Source organism: Oryzias latipes, chromosome 7 (assembly GCF_002234675.1).
Source record: "Oryzias latipes chromosome 7, ASM223467v1".
NCBI lineage: Eukaryota > Metazoa > Chordata > Actinopteri > Beloniformes > Adrianichthyidae > Oryzias > Oryzias latipes.
Genome location: NC_019865.2, coordinates 8539916 through 8561228, shown reverse-complemented (window position 1 = coordinate 8561228; position 21313 = coordinate 8539916). Strand labels below are relative to the sequence as shown.

The window sequence follows — 21313 nt, the reverse complement described above, 5'->3', positions numbered from 1 at the left end:
GCCTCACCTTTTCCAATTCGCATGTACAGTCAATGGTTCCAGGTTTTAGCATGATAATTTATTGAATCAGATGATCTTAACCATCTTGGTGATATATTTCAACTTTATTGGATTTAAATTTATAATTAATATCTTCCAAACTTTGACTCAGTTGAACAAATTCCCCTCGTCTCTTTAGTCGACCATGAGCTGCATGCTGGTCATTCTGAAGCAATGTGATTGGATGACATTTAAGAAACATTGCATTTGGTCTAATCCTCCTTGCTTGTTTGCCTTGTTTTCACCCTTATATCATATCTATTTTATTTCTTTTGTATTTTTCCTTAGTCCATCTGTGACTCGCACTCTCAGAGAGACTGAATCGTTTATTTTTCTCTGATTATGTTTCCTGTTCTTGTATCTCTTCAAATGCATGGGAGGTTGAACCTCTGTACTTTATCTGGTAATGAGCCTGCAAAGTTCACGGCCTAAACTTTACAGTCTCCATGGCGACTGAGGGGAAGTTGCTAGAACTGCTTTTGGCTAGAAGACTTGGACTTGGGTAAACAATGGCGAGGTAAATCCAGGGGCTCAGTCTGACCGTAGAGAGCACACAGCTTTGAGAATGGCGTGGGTGCTTGTTGTTTTGTTTTCCCCCCTTTTTCCTTTCATTTCAGTCTCCCTTAGAAGACCCCCCCACCCCCCCCATGACTCATCACCCTATTTACTCTATTTTTCTTTCCTTTAATTTTTTTGCTTGAAGGGTTTGCTGGAGTAAACTTTCAAAATCTCAGCAGTGCACGTTTTTTTTTTTGTCTTAGCAGTAAAGTGTTTTTCTACCCTCTGCTGCACCATCTTAGTCCCTCTGCAGCTTGCCTTTATCTTCTTTGTGCCTCCTTTACAAACCCCACAGGCCACCTTCAGTTATTGTTCCAGTTAATTATTAATGTTCTTAATTTTAGACGAGGGAACAAATTTGCTAAGTGTTTTATTTATGCCTTGGAGCTCTGCCACAGCCGTTACTCCTTCAGTCTCAAGTCATTACTTGTTGGATAATTACATGCAGAGGCACCTGCCCACACGCTGAGCACAATTTCATTGTATGGGCTAACTCCTCCCTTCTGTGACTTTAGTGTATAAGATAAAATGTCAAACTTTTGTGTAAAAACATGATCAACAGAAGCAGTTGAAAAGGCATATGTCTTATCTCACACACTTACTCTTGTCAGATTTGACAATTTTGGCTAAGCGAGTATGGACCACTGTTTCATTCATTTGTCTTTGTGCTGGCCTGTGATGGATTGCTGACCTGTCCAAGTCTACACCCCTCTAGTCTGATGGCAGCTGGGAAAGGCTCCAATGATCCTGAACAGGAGGTAGTAAGTTTGGAAAATAGATGCTTGGATGGATTAGGGACAAAAAGCAAACAGTCTAATGAGACAAAACAGGCCATCAATGTTCAAGGTGGTCTTTATGCTATTAATTTGAGCTAGTTGAAGCTCTGGGGGCTCATCTAGACATGCAGGAAGTAGATAAACACCTTAATTTCTTTAAATATTTCAAAGTCTTAAACTTTGATAACAAATTGTATTCCTCTATTCAAATAAATCAGGAGCAGACAAAAAATGCAATTGAAAAAGATTGTATTTGTGACGTAGAAGATATGCTACACAAATTCCCCGCTCCGCTCCATTCTGATGCATCCACTTGTAGTTATTCCAAGTGCTGTTGTATTAAACACTTGCAAAAAGTAACCATGCAATGCACAAAAAATTCATCAGAACTGTCAGAGTTTAATAGACGTTGTTTTGTTGTGCAGTCTGAGGCTGGCCTTAGCCAGTGAAAAAACTGCAGAAAATCTTTACATTCATTTTTTTCTACTGTTAATAGAATTTTAGAACAATTCAAGATTCTGCTCCAGCTCTGAACTGGGCCCTCGGAAAGGAAGCTTCACTGTTTAAAGTGAATTGTGGAAAATTAACCCTGATAAAAGGCTGCTGACAAAACTGATGATTTCAATGCCATAAACACTTTTTAAATTTAAAACTGCAATGGGAATGTCTAATAAATAACAATGCAAATAGTCCTAGCTATTGATTACATCTCAATTGTGTATTAAATAAAGAACATTTAAAGCTGTCCATTTGCTGCTTGTCTGTATATAAAACTGTGTGGATTAGGGGTTAAAGGTGTCCTCCATTGACAGGTGAAAGGAATGCCACAATGTTGGGTGAACAGTTGCTATTTAAGGAGACACACGAGCATTGTGATTATTATTCTCCACTTCATTGTTACGTAATTCGTAAGCAAAATGACCTGATTTTCTTTATTCAGCCATTTTTGGTCGTTCTTGCTCTATCATATCAAAAAAAAAATAGTGTATACAAAAACCAACACATTAGTGCCCAAATGTGAGTCAAATCTGCCTGTATCAGACATGATGTGTATCATTTTATATTTTTGGACATCAACTATCTCCAGTGCTGCTGTCGGAAACAGTGATGTCACACACAGGTTTTGTGTCACTTGAAAAATGTGCTCAAATGAGTGTTGCTTTTTTATGTATAAATTCTTGATAATTTTTCTTTTAAGATTTGCACACAGATTTTGTCACAAACGGGGGGGGCCCAAAGCAAAAAAAAAAAAAAAAACTGGTGTTGATACTCAAAATAAATAGAACCAAAAAAAGAGTTTGAAAAATGTCTGAAAGGGAAAATTTGAGTTTTGAAACTTAAAAAGAAATCAAGATTATATTAGACTTGCAGGAATCATCATTTTGTATTTATTTATTTTTTTTTTATTTTGAGTTTCAACACCAGTTCTTCAGCTTTTAGTTTCAAGTTGTTTTTCAGTTTTCAAAACCTTTGGCCCCACATTCCCACCTTCTTTATGGAGCATTGTGCATGCATCTCCAAGGCGCCTGGTTTAGTTTCAAGCAGAGAGCTGGGAAAATATTCAGGGGTCGGTTCAGGATGGTTTTCAGTCCCGGCTAGGCTGAATGTTTTTATACAGTCCCCAAGAGCTCAGTCTCCATAAACTAATCAAATCAACGATTGTTTTTACTTTTTAAATGGCAATTTGCATATCGTATAATGGGAAAGACCACACATTTGTTTACAGAAATAAAAAAGAAATTACCATTAAGGGTCAATTTAAATTATTTTTCCATTTATTATAGGAATTTTCATTATTAAGAGCATTAGCATTTATTGTAAGCCATCATTCATAAAATCTTCATTTTGATCCCTATATCTAGACTTTTTTTGACCATTATTTTTTGGTGTCAGACTTTATGCCTTAGATTTAATTGAATACCACTCTATATTTGAGTGAATCCACATATGTTTAGGTTACATTGGCAAAATAAATGGTTTTCTAAACAAATTGATATCTGACAAAAAAAATCAAATAATTATGGTGAAATGTGTTTCTGGCTGGTAAAACGGAGCATGCAATAACCTGCAATTGAACATGGTTGATAAATATAAGTACTATGCAGCAGATTTGACACTTGTAGCTGTCCAGATGGCAAATATTGTATCAAAATGCCATGGGTTTGTGCTCTAAGTCATGCATCTCACATTTTCAAGTGTCCCCCATTATCCCAGAATGCCACAGGGGAAAGAAAGCTAGTAAGGGTTGAGAGTAAGCTCAAAGCAGATTGTGAGATGAATCGGCTTTTACTGGAATCCTCAGTACATTTAACAGCGGATGGTAGAGTTTAGTGGAAAAGGAGGAAACACTGTTAAAATAAAGATAAAAGTAGATTCATTTTTCTGTTTTTCCCTGTTACATGTAGCTTTTAAAAGACAAAGTTTGATAAGTGAGGGCATCCCAGGAGTTAATCACTGTGTTCTTTTACATGCCTCTCTTCTGCTGCTCTTGTAAAAACCGACACAGTCTCTTAGAAACTAATTCAACTTCTTAATGTGAGAAGTTAACTTGATAAATGGCAAACAATAATGCATCTGTGCTATCCATTAGTCCCCGCTAAAACAGGCAGCCATCCACTGCATCTCAAGCAGATGAGGCTTTTAGCAGCTTAAACCAGGACACACGCTGGTTCTCAGTTTATGGTTTGAAAACTAAAATTAAAATGTTTCAGCCACATAATCTTAAAAAATAAAAAAAGGTAATTAAAATTTAAAAACTTAATTCTAGTTTACTAATTATTTTGTTTGATATAATCCAGAATTTGCCTCAGATTTAGATAAAATCCTTTAACAAACTGTTAAACCAATTAGAAACAGAAGGAGTGAGAAGATATCAACACACTCCTGTCCATCAGACTATAAGTCACTAACAGTTTAAAGTGGGATACTTCTTTTCTCAATCAAAAATGAATTTCAATTGAATCAGCAAAAAGTGTGAAAAAAAACAAAACGAGGAAAGGTGTTTTAAGGAGTTCACGTCAGGAGAATTTGCCATTACTTATTTTAAATATTTTAGACATATTGAACTGATACAGAATACAACCCCAGCAATTCTTTCTTCTAATATGGATATCAGAACTTTAGTCTGCAGTGCCCACATGGGCATAAATACAAACTTAAATAGTCTGCACACAATGATTCACTTGTGCGTTGAGGCAAAATCAGAATGAGTTAAAGTCTAACAAACCACAAAATTAAAATAAAATAGCATACTTTAGGTAATAATCTGAACAATATATGGTAAGTTCCTATTGTTCAAAATGAATCTCTCCTAGGAGGCAGGAACAGAATAAAAACTCATGCATGTTTGTGGGATTTGAAACAAAGCTGGTTCCCTAAAAGTGTATCAGCTGATCTGACTTAGCTTTCATTCTTTCTTCTGTAAGGTTTGATGACTTGTGATAAAGTTCTTATGCATAGCCGACCACCACACCCTGATCGTGGGATTAATAAAGTATTCACTCATTTTTACGTGTCATTTAGATGAATTCCTAATGCAGTATCAGCTATTCGAGTTTAAAAGTTGAAAGAATGCTTCAGCAATTTTACTGACACAATAAAATCAATGAAACCGACAACTTGCATCATTAACATTTTTAATCTTTTTTCTTTTTCTTGTAAGACCTCTCCATCCTTCATGTAGCCACTTGTCATCCCACATATGTCAGACCACCAAACATGCAGTTAAGCATTTAGCTGTCCATTTTGACGCTTTCTTCTCTGCCTTCTTTCAACATTTCCTGAGTTATGAATTGTGTTGGTAAGAGCGGAGGATGGAGTGCTGTGAAACGAACAACAAAAACTGTTGCAGTCTGAATGAGATCAGCTTACCTTTGCATTTAAGCCACGGTGGAAGCTTGAAAGACATGTTGAAACAAACATGAGTGGCTGGGTTGCCATGTGTTGGGTTGGAAATGTCCCACAGATTTCACCTCAGATTTGTGTGGATGTGAATTTGACTTAAAAATACACAGTTTTTAAAGTCTCTGATGTGTTTTTGGTGCTTTTAGCATGTTTTTGTAGCATTCTTTCATAATACATTAATAAAGACGAATAAGATTTCTGAGTATTTCTTTGTTCAATTTGTTGTAAAACGGGAGCAGACGAAAAAATTATGTTTGAAAAAGCTTGTTGTTATGGAAAAACTATAATCACCGGGCTACAAGCTATTACATCTATGCACGTCTTCCTCATCTGACATGGCATCTGGGTCCAAACTGTACAGCTGGGTAGCTCCACTATTACTCTCCAGTACTGTTGCAATAATATTCGGTTAGGGTTGTGATGGGCTGTAAGCAAGCAGGATAAGCAAGGGATGATGGGAAAAGAATGCAGCCTTTTTCGTGCCAATATTCCTGCTCACGACTCAGAGGCGAACCTTTCATGAACTCCTGCCGCTCTGCAGAAACGATGTCCTAGAAAATCCCAAATGTTTTTTGGAGTTGGGCTATGAACAGCATAATCGTAATTATGGGACCACTGGGACGCCTTGACAATAGATCAAAAGATGATTAGAGTGGGTAGTTTTCCGAGATAGTTTTCAGACTACGAATGGAATAATGGATGAGTAGATCAGTAAATGGAGGGAAAAAAATATATTATGAAGTACCGGTAGTTATTTCTTGTGTAAAAAAAGAAAAGTCTGATTGAAGCAAAAGAATTCTTTGCCTCAGGTTTTTTTTCACCTTGAGGGCACGACTATGTGAAGCCGAAGGCTTTTTTTTTTAAGGTGAAAAAACACGGAATGTGTTCAAAAGAAATGCCCTTGCCTTTGCATCACCTTTGAAGCTTTGTACTCGTCAGTGTTTAAAGCTGGAGTAAAACCGCTCAGTCACTCTTCATTCAGAGCTTTAATGGATCATGAACAACTCAGCGTTTAGAAAAACAAAGCCAACATTTAAACTCTTAACTGCCCACTGCTCTTATGTGGCATTTATCTTAGTTAAACCACAGAGTTCCCTGACAAATGGAGGAAAAGAATAATTGCTTCAACTGGTCGGGAGTTTTCTTGAGCAGAACTTATGAGGAGAGAATTGAGAAAGAAAAAGACAAACTAATGGATGAAGTTGTGGGGCAGTGGGGTGCCGCTGGAGCGCTCATAGGCTTAAAGTCCCACTCAGGTTAACTTTGGTACATTGTAAAAGCGTTCCCAGTGCTCTTTTAATATTGATTATGCTGTTTTTAGCCAAAATTTAAAAAAAGTATTTGTTTTTTATAAGGTTCCTGCAGAGCGTCAGTAGCTCATTAGAAACTCTTTTTCTAAGGACCTTTTTTTTTGTCTGTTCTTGATTCACAATGATTTGAATAAAGACATACTCAGAAGCACAGTTTTTAATCTTAAATTCTTCTACAAACGTCCTCCAGCAGCAGAAAAATACTGGAAGAACACTTAAAAAAACACCAGAAACACAACTTTCATCTGAGTGGGTCTTTAAAGAATAGTGGCTGCATTTAGATTAGAAAGGTTGTAAAATGTGACATTGATTTACATCATATACACCACTGCGCACCCACACACGCACCTGCACATGCACACACACACACACACACACACACACACACACACACACACACTAATAGGACAGAGAAGACAAATAACAAGGGGTTTGGCTCAACCGCAGTAACAGCTGCTCATGTCCGGTTACCAGCATGTTATCCAGCAGACTGTGGCCCTGGAGACACTATGCACGAGCCGGCAAGTGTGCTTGGTTGAAGCAGTGGGGGTTAAACATTCATTGTGCACAGAAAAACATGGTAGTGGACAGAAGTGGAGTATTTATATGAAGTATTTATCTAAAATGAAAGAAAACATGTGATGGACATTAAGAAGAATTGGCTTGTTTTGCTTGCATGGTATAATTTGAAGCTGAAAAGCACACACACACAACTACACATTTGTGTTTGTATGTTTTTGTGTGCGTGATCATTTCTAATATGAATACAGGACACTGTATTTCTGGAAGTTTTGATACCAATTGTTAACACCTTTATTTAAAACTTTAGCCTCTGTTTAGATAAAGCCCCTGGGCTAATCTTAGAGTTGAAATCCAGTCATCTTTTGATCTATTTGAAGTGTTTACATTGATCTTTTAAGCAGCTTTTAGCCAAAAAATATGGGGAAAAAAATACATTTTTCTCCAACATTGTTTCTGCAGAGCAGCAGTAGTTTATTAGTAAATTTCCCTCTGAGTTGTGGGCGGAACTGTGGGCAAGGATTAAGCCTGCTACCTTTACATCATCCATCTGTTTACACGCTCTGCCGCTGGCTTACAGCCCCTCACATCCCCAACCTTACATTAGCGGTAAAACAAAAACGGTGAGCAATATGGGAGCCATCCAGCAGTACAATCCTGAGCCAGGTGCCAGCTTAGACGAAGAAAACAAAGGTGTTGATCAGAAATGAGTAGAGGAGTCAGCTTGTGGCCTGGCGAGTGTAGCATCTATGTCACCGCTAACGGCTTTTTCAAATATCCTTTTTTTTGTCTGTCCCTGACTCTTAGCGATTTGGAAAGAAAAATACTAAGAAATGCAACTTTAAGCATTAAATGCCACAAGAACATGTTAAAAACACGCTAAACATGGTTTGGAGTGTGTATTTAACCAATCTGGGAAATTTTTGTCTGAGTTTTGACCCGTTGAGCCCATTGATGTAAATATGCATCAAGCTACTTCGATTCTAAACTTAATTTAGAATTTACGTGAAAAAGCAAAAGCACAAGTGACATTTTTTTTAAGGCTGGGAATAAATTCAGGTGCCAAGGGGCGAAATCTTATAGTTTAATTTGTTTTTTAGACCAATATGATAGAATGACTTGTTTTTTTTTGCTTAACTAAATTAATAATAAAACATTGCTGAATAGTGGCATTCCTGCTGGTTTTATTGATATGAAAATGCCTAAAACCTTAATATGCTGAGCTGTCTCCAGTTTTATGAACCTGTATGACCCGCTCTCCTGCTGTCTGGCCCCTGAGTGCTGTTTGTGTCCTGTTGTGGTGTGTGTGTGCCGATCTGGGCGTGTCTTCAGATGGTCATAAGGGAGACAATGAGAGGATGCCTTGAATGGAAACGCCAATATATACACACAAACCTGCGCAGAGGCGCAGTCACACAGAGATTAACGGGGTAAGCTTTGCTGCTCATCTGGGATAAATGCGGTCAGAGGGGGGGACAGCTGAGCAAACAGCTCCAGCAAGAGACACAGAGCAGAGTCAAGAAGGGAAGAGAGGAGCAGGGATGATGGACTATTCATCCCGCTTTAGTGCTGCAGAGCGGCTGCCACGCTGGATATGCATCAGCCCCGAACCTGGGAAAACGAGAACGGTTGGAGGTAATGGCTGACAGACTCAGTTCTTCCCAGAGATTGAGGAGGGCATTTTTTTAAAAGCTTCTCTACTCACTCAAGGACAGATATAGATGCCTGAGAAATCTTTGTCTTTTTTTCCGCTTTATTTAGTAGAAAAAGTGACTTAAAAAATGTTCCAGTTGAGCAACTTCAGTTCTTTTGCCATTGGGGGGTGTAATTTGTATAAATTTCAAAACTGTTTTACCAAAAAAGTGTTTTGTTGGTGGTATGATTGCAGAAGGTGTGACAGAGTGAGAGGAGTTGTGCATTGGATGACACGGGCACATTATGCTGGCACACGCAGCTTTGTTCAGTACATTAGGAGCCCAGATGGCTGGATTGTGTTGGGCGTTTAAAAACCAATGAAAGTTCTGTCATTCACAAAACAGTGACAAGTCCCTTAAATGCGCTACTGCAAAAAAAATTGCAGTAGTTGTTAAAATCGCCATGACCCATTTTGCACTTTCGATTCATTTGCCCAGAAGTGGAAGTTGAAATTTGTTTTTGTGATTCTTTTTACAGTAAGTGGACTAGTATGATGATTAGTCTTTTTAGTCTTTTTTATGCTGTGTTAAACTTGCCTTAACTTGATTATAATATTGTTTGTGTGTTTTACTTAATGAATAGGCAACTGAATAGCTGCCTTTCTACATGCGCAGAATTTCCTAAAAAATGTTTAAAAAAACACAATTTTGCAATTACACTGTTTCCATTAAATCATAATTATGAGAACAAACACAAACCAACTCACGCGATGTCATTCACAAACATGGTGACGGATGTGAAAAATACTTGGATTTACAGCAGGTACATTCAATTTCCTGCCACGGCAGTAGAGCTCGTCATCATCTATCAAAGAAGACGTCGTCTTATTCACGCCATGGAGCGGCAAGCTCCTTACACGTGGGAGCGGCTACGAATGAAGCTGTTTAGGAAACCGTGGTTGGTCATTTTACAGAGGAGCTATTGACACGCTCAACTTTTGATGAGCTGCGTGATGCTGTGGGACCTCCTGTGGCGCCCGCTGTGCAGTGCCCAAGGCAGCCAGTTCCTACCAGGAAGCACATTGACATTGCTATCTGACTTATTTATTTAAAAAAAAAAAAGTGTTTCTGTTGCAGTTTTGCAAAATATTTGCATTTCGATAGCCTCAAAAACCCTCTCCTCCAAAGGCAAAATCTTTTTTTTTTATAAATGCAATCAAAATAAATAAATAAAATAATATATATACATATTATTTTTTAAATTGTCATGTTTTCATTGGGCAATTATCACAAATCAAATTTTCCCAATTTCATAGTCAATGGAAACTGAGCTACTGACACTTTCTGGAATTTTTTGCAACATGTCACAATGACTATTCTATTCTATTCTATTCTATTCTATTCTATTCTATTCTATTCTATTCTATTCTATTCTATTCTATTCTATTCTATTCTATTCTATTCTATTCTATTCTATTCTATTCTGTTCTAATTAATTGCCAAAGAAAATAACTTTTGAAGGTTAGAAAGGGAAAGACAAATGTATATGTAAAATTGTAATAACAAATGAGGAAACTTGCCCCTCAACACAGAAAGGCAGCACTAATACAGAAGGCTCGAATCAAACTAGGTTTCAAATCAAACTGTGATTACAAAAATAAAGTGTTGTTTAGGTAGAGATTGTCCTTTCTTGTGCACATTTTAAAGAATAGCTAAATTGTTCATTTTTTGATCACTTCTTCAGTCTATCCAGATGCTTTAAAGACCCTCTGTAGGGGAAAATTGTGATGTTCTTGTAGCATTTTTCTCATTATGGAGGACATATATTGAGAAAATTAAGCTTAAAATAGCCTCTCGTAGTCTTTCTTGTTGTCAAAAAGGAGCAGACAAAAATTACAGTTTTAAAAAGATTGTATTCGTAACATTGAAGAAAAAATCAGCAGAACAATCAATTCTGATGCATTTACTTGTAGACGATTCGATTTGTGCACATCTTTTTTTTCCTTGTCTGAGCTGGAATCTGGATCAAAACTGCACGACTGGATACCTCCAATGTTGCTCACCATTTAATGCACCGGTAAAGTTAGGTAGGGGCTGTAAGCTAGCTCAGTTATGGTCGACGGGAAGGGGGGAGGTGGTTGCTCCTCTTTAACAAACCATGTTGTAGAAAATGACACAGGTTTTTTCACTTTGGCTAAAAAAATGCATAATCATCATTAAGAGACTACTGGAAAAGATTTTACAATAGATTAAAAGATGATTAGAGTAGGTCTTTAAGAAATCCCATGCAAAACTCACCCATGACCCGTTTTTCCTTTATTCCGTTATTCCACCAGACTGAAAATGCTGGGACAAAAGAAATTGCTATGCTATGTTCCTTCAGTTTGTTTGTTGTGGGTCTCGGCTGCTGTCACCCTTTCATGTTTGAATGAGGTTTTACATCTAAATGCAGAAGAGGGGTTTGTCAGCAGCAAGTTTGTAGGTATGTGAAGATGACAAAGAACATAAAAGCTTTTTATCAGACCGGGAATCAGAAATTGTGAGACAACCTTTTGATGTCACTTCTAGAAAGCTGACAGAAATATCCCATAAGTACTATACTTAGCTATTCACGATTGCAGCAAAACAAATACTGTTTCTGTCCTCTTCAAACGGGCACATGTTCTATTCATGTCTTAAATTTGAAGTCTTAATTTGTTTCAGCCTTGACACTGAGTAATATGCCAGATGAGGATCACCGCACAAAGACGGCACACATTTGTATGTCCAGAACAGATGGTTTCCCCATTGGTGCAGCTGAGAGGAAGCAGGAGGTTGCAGATGGTTGTCCATACCAGTTTACACATCTACATGTGAATTTTCTGCTTGTCCTCTAGTAGGTGTAAGTGCATGAACAATCAGTAACACTAAAGAACCTTGTTCTGTGACGAGAGCAATCATTTTGTCTTCCAGTGACACGTTGCCAGATAGGGGGAGCAGCTGATGGTTGTTATGGAACTCCCAGTGGTTCCCTGGCAGTGTCTTTTCAGTCCAGGCCCTGTCCCAGTCCCAAAGGGTTCTCCCAGTTAAATCAAATCAGCTCCCATGTCTGGATAATTAAGCTTCGCCAAATTGTTAATTATCCAGCGCAGAAAGAGGCGTTAAAGTAAATGGTTGTTAAGAGAGACTTCAGGATACTTAAGAGAATTTGGCTTTAGCATAAGATTTTGTTTCTTGTCCTACAGAAAAAACTATTCTTGTAAACTTTCTAGAGGAAGATTTGTTGCATTGTATTTATTTATTTAAATTAATTACTTAAATTATTTAAAGAGTTGCCAGATATTCCTAACTAACTTTATTTTATCAGCAAGAGCTGTGTCAAAGGTCAGCTACTGTAACCACCATGTACCTGCTTTGAAACATTGTTCTTTTCCACTTCCTTTTTAAAGAGAGTTTAGAGATGTGAAATGTGCCTCTGGTTCTGAGCCTTCATTCTGTTTCTCTGTCAGAAAATGACCCTGTCTGGCTATTTTAACAGACTTCACAGATTACATTTCCGCTGATCTGCTATTCTGGGAGTAGAACTGTTTTTGCGGTAACAGCCTTCTGATGGGAAATGCTCCCAAAGTCTTGGGTCACAGTGACTTTTGGGTCCACACAGCTGATGATGTCCTACAAATCTCCCCTTCATGTCTAAATGAGTGTAAAAAAATCAAATCTACATTTCTAATATTGAGTTTCACTTTGTTTTTTTTGTGTGAATAGAGATTGACCAACAAAGTGCTGCAGATTTCTCCATACCTATACTTGATTTATTCATTGCACAGATGTGAGCTTTTTTCAAGACAGTGATTTGAATAATAAAAAAAAGAAATACAATTTTAAGCTAATTCTCTTTATGTATGTCCTCCATTATCAGAAAAATGCCACAAGAACATATTAAAAACACCCAAAAGACTATTTTTTGTCAGAATGGGCCTTTAAAGACATGTGCAAACTGCACATGTGACTTTGTCCATGATGATTTATGTTTAACACCAACCACTGTTGTTGTAGAAGTTAAGGTATGTGGTTCACATCAGACTTTTCCTTAGATCACCTTCTCCTTTTGGCAGGAAGCTCACCTGAACTCTGGTTCAGCAACAACAAAATTCTTTGTTCATTTTAAAGTGAATCATGGTGTGGTTCATAACAGTGTGAATGCGGTTTACCATCATAGTCCCAGCTCATTTTGTGCAACATCTCCTTGAGATGAACGGTTGGATCTGTGTCATGTTTCCATTCTGCACAAGTAACAAAACAAATAAAAGCATGAAAGTGTATATTTTCTGCCAGTCATTTTAACCCCAGCTGCTGGTTTCTCCTTGTACAAAAGGCCCCTCAGTGTCAGGTTAGTAAAACTGCTTTTTTTGTCAGGACAACCATTTCATATTTACCTTTTTACCCCGAGGGCACTGCTTTGTGTCTTTTGACAGTCCCAAATAATCAGTTTTTAATGTTGGAATTTACAGTTTAGATGTAAAAATGCCTTTGATTACGTGCTTTGGCCATACAAAGGCATGTAAAGGCCACACAGGTTCACAATGTGTGTGCACAATTTTACTTTACTTTTAATTCAGCATTAAAATATGTTTATTCTAAAAATATTAGCATTCCCCCCCAAAAAAACTAAGCTAACTCAGAATATGCTAAATAAAGATTTTAACGTAAGAGTTGCAATTTTCATATGGTAACTTTTTTGTCTAAAACTGTTATCTCACTGCTAATTTGCACTGCACTGTAGCATAGCTTTTCGTTGTTTGTTCATGTTCATATTTGGAGATCAGAGCTCTGCTGAACCTGCTCTTTTCCTCTGGGATAAAAAAAGTATTCTGTGTCTCTTGATTTAAGTCATTCTAAAATAAATGCTTTCTAAATTTCTATGCATATGAAAAGATTTCACTGAGCAATTGACCATTAAGAAAAGTCACCAAATCCTGTCTCAATCCTATTTTGTTTTATTTTGATTTTTCATATTTGTCCTCTGCTGAGGAACCCTAAAGTCTGTGATCACTCCAGACACTTGACGACACTTAGACAATGAGAGTTATACGACATGGGGGAACCAAGAAAATAAATAGGGAAGCTGGCCATTAACCCAATGCTCTTTCTGTGCTTTTGCTCAAAGTAATTAGTTCCTAATTTTCATGCACAGAGTTTTGTGGCATAAAGCCTGAAATACTTGTTCAAGTTTTTGCCAGCCGGGGCCTCAGCTTGGAATCTAATGCTGCTAATTGCCGTCATTAGCTTGGCATTAGGGGAGCAGCTCAGATGTTGTTTAGACATGGACATTCATGGTGATACATTCTGTTGTATTGTGTATAATCACCCAATGCTAACTGGGGCACCATGAGTGCTGGCTGTGGAAGATGTTAATTAGTCCATTGGATGGAGCATGTACCCTCCTGAGCATTGCCTTTGTGTGCTGCCCTTTTCTGTGTACAGAGCCAGCTCAAGGCTTATGTCTGTAAAATGTCAGTCTATATGTGTGTGTGTGTGTGTGAAGCTGTGATAAATCAATAGTGTGCGCGCATCCATATCTGCTTGAATATGGAAATCATTTGTTAACATAGACATACACTAGTTTTCGACACCCACTTATCCTGGCATTGATATATATATATATATATATATATATATATATATATATATATATATATATATATAAATAAAAAGAGTGTCTTAATCGCACATTAACAGTCACTTCCCCCTTCCCTTGCACCCACTTGCCCCATTTGCATGCTGAAATGGCCCATCAATACCCAGCTGCCCATGTGCCAGCCAAGCATTAGTAATGCTGTTCTCCAGGGATGAACCAGGGCTGTCAGTCAGAGCGTGTCAGAGTCCCAGCGGTAATTTTCTACTACAGTATGCTGGTTTCTGCTCTGTTTCTATTGTCTGAACCAAAATGGCCCAGTTATCTGATTTTGTTCATTAACAGTTATAATAAATGCTGCACAAATACCTCCCACACAAAAAAAAAAAAAAATGGGAGTGCAGAAGTGACGCTAAAGTAAAATTATGAATATTCTTTATTTTTTTAAAGTAATAGAGTTGCATTTAAAATTCATCTAAAAAATATAAATATTTTTTTTTCTTGGCTTGAATATAGTGATTGATTTAGATTGCATATTGTTCATATATATATATATATATATATATATATATATATATATATATATATATATATATATATATATATATATATATATATATATATATATGAACAGATATCTATATAGATATATATATTTATTTATATCGATCGATCTGTCTGTCTGTCTGTCTGTCTGTCTGTCTGTCTGTGCCCTCTTTGATCATCATAATTCTGTATTAAGATGTTTGAGAATTATTTAAAACATGTTTTTCACTATCTTCAGCAGCAAACGCCACTGATGCCTTGATGACAATTTTTAGTCTGGCTATGGCAGCTCAGCTGATTTGAATAGGATTCTTGTTCAATTTTATCATTTTTAAAACTTAACTGAATTGGACTGGGATGAAACCATGAAAAGTGGAACAATAGAAATTCATTCAAATCAGGGGTTGGATGCCAGCAAGCCGGAAAAAGTGAAACATGACAGCTCATTTTACATGTAATTCAAGGATGAAATGGCATTTACAGTAATTGACCTGCAGGTTAAAGGAAAAGAGTGTAGATCAGATGAAACAGAATTAGGACGTACTTCAACAGACCTCGTTGGTGCTTTTTTTAAAGTTAATTTTACATGTACACTGTCAGAGCTTGCTTTTAATGTTATTTAAGACCTTGAAATCAACAAATGACTTGTTCCTGTTGAGAGACAAGTGTACTGTTTTCTGTACAGCCTCTTGTTTTTTGTTCTACCATCTCATACACATTTATGTCATGCTTTTCTCCTTTTCTTTTATGGGTCACATGCTGCTGTCCCTTTAGCCAATATTCTTCCTAGAACAAGATCATATAGGACATTTTCTAGGTGTTAAAGACCCACTTCAATGAAAATTGTGTTTTAGATTGTTCTTGTCGATTTTTTTCTGTTGATGGAGGAGATATATGAAAAAATATAGAGTAGAACTGCATTTCAGTTTTTTTTAAATAATGAAATCATTGTGAATCAGGAGCAGATGGATAAAGCTAGCTTTAAAAAAAGTTTGTTGTTGTTGCATAAAATCTACAATCGGTAGGTCACAAGCTCTGATGCATCTGCTCACAGAGAAATAAATTGTCCGAGCTGGAATCTGGCTCAAAACTGTACGGCTGGATAGCTCCAATTTTGCTCTCCATTTTTGTTGCACCGTTAATGTTAGATTGTGATTGTGAGGAGCTGTAAGCTAGCAGGAGATGATGTAAACTAGAAATGGGTCAGTCACAAATGAAGATCCAGCTCTTTGGAGTGAATAAAAAGAGCCGACTCCTTTCTGGGAGCCGTGTTCTTTTTTTTTGTTTTTGTTCAAGCTCCCTTTTCTTAAATTCAAGATCACGTGTTTGCACCATATACATATATATTTTCTATGTTTACACTCTATAGTTTGGGCTGATTACGGGGAATGAGGTAAAGGGGGTTGCATGGAGTGCGTGCGCGAGGGTGCAGTTGTCATTATACGTGCAGCAGCAGCAACACATGAACCGAGTATGAGGGCGACAGAGAGAGCCTGAGGGGCAACAACAACAAACTACATCAAGACAAAAACGTAAAGTAGAGAAAATGAGTGAGACTGAAAAAAGAAGCAAAAATCTGGAACCATTTCACCTTTATTGATAACTCAAAGAAAGATTGTAGAGTCTGCAGGAAAATGATTCTATCTAGAACTGGCTCCACAACCAACCTGCTCAGGAACCGGGAGAGAACCTTCTCCATTTTGTGGTGCACATTTTTATTTGTATTTTGTATTTTGGTTGCAGTGTTTTGTGTTGTTTTGCCTTAACATTTTAAATACCAGTAGTTAAAAGTTTATTTGGGAAATGGCTGCTTTTCTTTTTTTATAATTTATTTTGAGCATTTTATCTGGTAGGAATAATAGTATATACATGTCATACACTTGAATAAAAGTACATTTTTTACATTAGTTATTCATTTTGTGCATACATTTATATATTTATTAATAATAAATTAAATGAAGCAACATAATAACCTAAAGAGCCGTTTGGGAGCAAAAAGAGACGTTTTTTTTTAGTGAGCCGATCCAAAAGAGACGGCTCTCTAAGAAGAGTCGGAATTCCCATTAATATTGCAAACAGGTGGATGATGGAAAGGAGGTGGACTTACTCCATGCCAACGGTCCCGTTCTCAGATTTTTAAGGCAAATTTCTGATAAATGAATGGATCAAAGGACAATCCAAGTGGGACTTTAAGCCAAGATGATTTGAGAAGTAAATGAAACATTGTCTGATGTGGTTCTAAATACTTTCAAAGATGGTAACTTGATAACTTAGCTGTTAGTAAATGACTGGCTAAATTAAAATGCTGTCATCATGATACAAATTCTGCATAACACTTCAGTCTACTACGGATGCTGCATGTTAAAATGGCCAAACACATTGCATTTAAAGTTGATATAAATAATGAAATAGATTATCTGAGTTCACTGCTCAGCAGCAAAAACTGGAGTAAAAACTAAATTATGAATCTCTCCCTCATTAAAATGAAATCTCCTTGAGTGTGAAAACCACAGGATGACAACTTCATCAGCTTCACTCTTCATTCAGTTTTGCTGATTTTTATTACAAAGCACAAAAGCCTGGAAAGGATTCTGTCTTTTCATGGATCGGCTTGCCAACAGCTCTGATGCAAAAAAAAAAAAAAAAAAAAAAAAAGCAGAAACATTCAGTTACAGTTCCCCTACCTATGCAGCATTCTGTCTGCCAAAGACTGAATGCCTTTAGAGGGAGTATGCACAGCTTATAGCTGCCAATGTGTTGGGTATTTGGTGGTACTTTTAGGTTAAGCAAGTTTTTCACCCTCTTGCTCTACAACATTGTGTCCAGTGAAAAAAGAGACTGCAAAAGATATGAAACATGCAAAATTAGTGTCAGCAATTCTGCAACACAATAAAAAGATATGTCTTGCACAGATTTGTAGACATTTTGCAGCATGTTTTGGCTTAAAGGAGATTCTATTCTAAATTCCATCTTTTTCAGTCCAACAGATGAATATTTGCCCTCCAACATTTGGAACTGGTCAGGAGGAGATGTGCTTATTTATTTTTAAACAGCCTTCAACAGTAAAATAAAAAGAGAATATATTATGTGTATAAAAGCTTTTGGGACAAAAGAGGCAACAAAGCATTTTATATCAGGGAGGGAACTTTTATATTTATCAAAGTTTTTATTTTTATTTTTTTTAACTGGATAGAATAACAATGCAAAGGACAGAGAGGCCAGACGAGTCCTGCATTCGCCCTTGTACTGTTTCCTTTGGGAGCCCAAATGTCCCTGAAGCTGAGGGTCAAATCAATACCTCTGATCTGGAAGCAGCTGCGTCTCACCTGCAGACATTACTTATCTATCCCTGCAGGGAGCTGATGGATGACTTATTTAAATAAATACATATATGTACAGCTGGGATGTGTTTAAGAAAAGAGGGGAATCATGTTTTTCTTAAAAAAACTGTATTAATACATCTACCACCAGTATTTAAAAGCATTAATCAAATGACCTGCTTTAATTATCTGTTAATGACTTAGTCATTCTGTTTGTTTTTCATCATAAGTTCCTCTGGCAAAAAATACATCACAATACATCAAGGTCATTCAGAGAGTTCTTGCAGGATACTCATTTGATACTTATACATTTATAATATTTCTTCTGAGGAAAAACCTTAAATTAAAAAAATAGATAGATATATATATGTTTGGTAAACATGGATTCTATCTGTGTGCCACTGTTATAATTATTTGATTAAAAAAACAAGTATTAAATGCCATTTTTCCTAAAACCTAAAATCATTCAGCTTTAACTGAATATGTAATTAAACATACCGGTAAATATAAAGCATAAATTCAAACATACCAGAATATCAAAATCTTTGTTATAAACTGTAAACTGTCTTTGTCCAAATACATCTGAAATCTTTTTATAGCAAACTACAAGAAGTAGAAAAAATGATATGCACTGGAAACTATTATTTCTAATAACCACATGTAATCACTAAAATAAATGTAAATAATGTGTTTAAGACTTTATTGCAATCCTAACCATAATGCATGTGAGAAAAAAATGCTGGCTCACAATAAAATGGCATTTACTTACAGCAAGCAGCACCAAGTTGTAAACAGTTGGTGTTCCTGCAGAAGCGAGACAATATCAACCATGTTTCTTTCTAGAACAAGCGGTTTCATTCATTGACAAGACAAGGAAACCATGTTTGTTTGAAGTCATGTATTTCTCTCTCTGTATTGGGGTTTGTTGGTGTGGACATGTAGTTTTTTTTTTTTTAATTATGAGATGTAAATGTCTTTCAAGCAGCTTCAGTCCACTACAATCCACTTTTGTGTTTTGAGGTGCATCTCTCTTGGAATTCCACCTTTGCCATCCACCTTTAGGAGACCAATACTGGGGAACAGAAAGAAAAAAACTGCCAGTTTTTATTAATGTTTAAGTTAAGCTAAAAAATCAATCTAAGCACATTCAGCTTAACTTTTCCTGTCCTGTATTTCATTTTTGGTTGCCTATTGCAAAGAAATGTGACAGAATTGCAGCACAACACACTCAAAAAGAGAATAAATAGGTTTCTTTGATGAACTGTAGGAGTGTGCTTCCATCACTCTTTTAATCTGCTAACAGATGGATGGTAGAACAGCAGAAAAACACACTTCAGAGGCGTCCAAACCGCAGGACTGACACTCGTCTCTGTGACAAGGTCAGCCTGAATTAACTAATTATTAGGGTGGGGCTGATGAAATAAGAAGAGAAGAGCTAAACAAAGAGGTTAGCAAGAGTTTGGTGTAGAAATGACGACATGAGAAAGTAAATAGTTATTTAGAGTTTTGTTGCTTAGAACGAGGCAACCCATTGCTTTTTGCTTTGCAAAAAACTATCTTTAAAAAAAAAAAAACAACCCAAAAACATGAGAAGATTTTAAAGGGTATACGTGGAGGAGGGACATCTTTACAGACATACTGTACTAAACGAGAAGATATTTTTGATGTATTTTTTTTAATGTTTTTGATCAGTAAAAATTTGGATGTTTGAAGTTGTAAGTCACACTTATCTGAACTTACAGAACGTATAAATATTGCAGATGTTAGTATGGACACACAGGGATTTATTTATTTAGAGTTCTTCATTTTGGTCGATTAGATTGACACTGTCTGTTTTTGTGGGGCTTGTGAGAAAATATGTCAAACAAAATGTAAATTACTTGTTATCCAGATCTTCAGTAATATTCCTTGGTGCTATACTTGGGGTGGTTTTAGTTGACATTTTTGTGACTACTTTTTGCTTGTTTCTTTTTAACTGAAGCACTTTGAGCATCTCAAAACATAAAAACACTTTTTTTTTAAACAATTTTCTTTTGCTAATTCTAAAAAAAGATTTAAAGTAGCTGCCTGGAGTTTAAAAACTTCAATAACTTAGTGATCCGGGATCAGATATTCGGTTTGCATTAGCAAAAGTGTGATAAATCTGTGAAACTACACAACAAAAGTCACCTTTTTGACTTTTGGCAGCATATATTATGGTTTCGCTTGAAGTTGTTAAATCTTTTTACACAAAAGACTCTCTCAAGCACTTCTCTAATCAATAAGATGGTGAGGCTAAAGAGCTGCCAAGTTGATGTTGTCTGTAAATCTCAAGTAAAGCAGCCTCTGTGTCATGACACCTATATCACTTCCTTTTCAAAAGGGCCTGTCCTCTTAGAAGGCTAACAGGACAAAGTATCATTGCAGATTTTAGTCTTGTTGTAAACATTTATTTACTTTAGATCTTCAGAAGGACTTTGGTGGGACTTTTATTTTCTCTGCTTCATTTCTTTAAAATGACAAAACGAGTTACTGGTTGCTTATTGTTTGTGCTCTTGTGTCTAATAAAAACGTGCATTCAGCCCAAAAAGAGCTTTATTTTCATGGGAAAATGAAAAATAGTGGTTATTGTAAAGCAGCGGACTTCATCCGTGGTCCTTAAGATCTACTTACCTGCTTGTTTTCCAGCTATATTTAATTAGCCAGACTTGGTAATTTAATGTTTTGAACGACTGAACACACTGAATATAGCAGAAACTAGAACATGAATATCAACAAAAAGAAAACAGGATGGTAGCTCTTTAGGGCCGAGATAAGAGCACTGCTACAAGCAAAACTATTAAAAGAATAAACAGTTCTGCTGCATCTGTCTGTACTGAGTCTGGTTCTGCAGTGGTTTCTTCTTAATCTTCCATTTTAAGGATCTTTCTCTCCCCTGTTGCCTTTTGTTTGCTCCGTAGGAAGGTCACACCAATAACCCTTTAGTTAAATCTGTTGATCACTTATGTAGTTCATTAGCATACAATTAAGGAGATCTGGTTTTAGTGGAATTATGTGGATCAGATTGGATTATATCCATAATTTATGAACCTATGTCAGATTTGTTTTCTTCTTT

General features: G+C 36.5%; 1 protein-coding gene across 1 annotated transcript in view; it reads left to right on the top strand.

Annotated features, from left to right (window-relative positions):
- The window catches only part of LOC101156495 (kazrin), a 155657-nt gene that overhangs the window by 48265 nt on the left and 86079 nt on the right, over positions 1-21313 (top strand). The gene's annotated exons all lie outside the window — the stretch shown is intronic.